This window comes from Gekko japonicus, unplaced genomic scaffold (assembly GCF_001447785.1).
Source record: "Gekko japonicus isolate JY-2015 unplaced genomic scaffold, Gekko_japonicus_V1.1 scaffold660, whole genome shotgun sequence".
NCBI lineage: Eukaryota > Metazoa > Chordata > Lepidosauria > Squamata > Gekkonidae > Gekko > Gekko japonicus.
In genome coordinates this window covers 519,561-520,935 of record NW_015159728.1, presented here as the reverse complement: position 1 = coordinate 520,935, position 1,375 = coordinate 519,561, and the positions used below count along the sequence as shown (strand labels likewise).

The 1,375-nt window shown below is 44.1% G+C and overlaps 1 protein-coding gene across 1 annotated transcript in view; it reads right to left on the bottom strand.

The window, feature by feature from the left end:
* NDUFA6 (NADH:ubiquinone oxidoreductase subunit A6) overlaps nucleotides 1-1,375 on the bottom strand; it is a 12,299-nt gene that overhangs the window by 1,948 nt on the left and 8,976 nt on the right. The window lies entirely within an intron of this gene.

Below are 1,375 nucleotides of genomic sequence, written 5' to 3'. Positions count from 1 at the left end.
TAGGGGCTTTATTGCAATGTGCTTCCAAAGATTTAGTGTGGATGGATGCCCCTTTAAAACAACCCACCCATATTTACTTGGAGGTGTCCTGTGCAACTCTGCAAGACTACTTGCCCATTGTGGTGTTTCAGTGCTCCCTCCAAGCTGTGGAGCCCTGTGAGCAAAGATTCTACTTCGTGAGCTCCTGGCATGAAAGCTGTGAGCGAGCGATTTGGCTACTACTGCATAAATGAGTTTGCTCTGGAGCCATCCTTCCTGAGCTAAGACAAAAGTGTGTGAGACGGAGGCTAAAAAACTGTGAGCTAGCCCACACTAACTCAGCTTAGAGGGAACTTTGAGTGGCCACTTTTTGTTGACTCTGTTTTCGGTGTTGCGTGCTTGAAACAGCTGAGCTGGGTAGGAAGGATGACTGTTGCGAGCCTCTGAAAACTGCCCCCCCCCCGCCCAATTAACTTGTGAAAGCCACTGCCACAAGATGTGAGTGGGAAGTTTGGGGGGGGGGGAACCCGTAGAGATGAAATATATTGTAAACTTAATCAAGCTTGCGTTCAGGGACACTGAACCTCTTAATATGAAATGCTGTTGAGAGAATGGGGTAAGGGCAAACAGCTCTTTGAGCTTCCAGAGGCCTCTGGAAGGCTGCAGTTGGGAACAGAATGCTAGCTGCTAGCTAAGAACCTTGAATCTGGTCCAGCGAGGCCATACATATTGATGCTCTCTAGTGCGTGCCTAAAATTAAAAACAACAACATACAAACCTGACTTACCCAAACTTTCCAAGGAGATGCAAGGCCATTGTTCACATTAGTGTTTGTCATGATTTATTTTTTCATGATTTAATTTTATGGATACTTTGGACATATAGAGAGGACAAACGAAAGGAGATGAAACAAGTATACAAGACAAGTGTGGATGGGAGAGTTGGAAGGGGTCGACCTCAGCGAACGTACCTCAATCAGATTGAGGACATTTTTAGCAAAGGCCAGTTTAAAGGTAAAGGTTCCCTTGCTCGAAAGCCAGTCGAATCAGACTCTAGGGTTGCGGTGCTCATCTCCGTTTCAAAGCCGAAGAGCCAGCGCTGTCTGAAGATGTTTCCATGAGGAGTACCCTAATTAAGTTAATAACAATGTACCTACCTACATAGTTTAAGTTTAAAAAATTTGGCTCTCAAAATAAATTTCAATCGTTGTACTGTTGATATTTGGCTCTCTTGACTAATGAGTTTGCCCACAATTATGCACCAGTTTACAGATTTAAATTTATATACCTGATTCTGTATGCATGACAGGACTGCAGTGTGATATACAGCTTAATATTTTGGAATTTGTTACCTTCTAAATAATAAGAGTAATTACTGCCGGGGGGGGGGGGGGGGG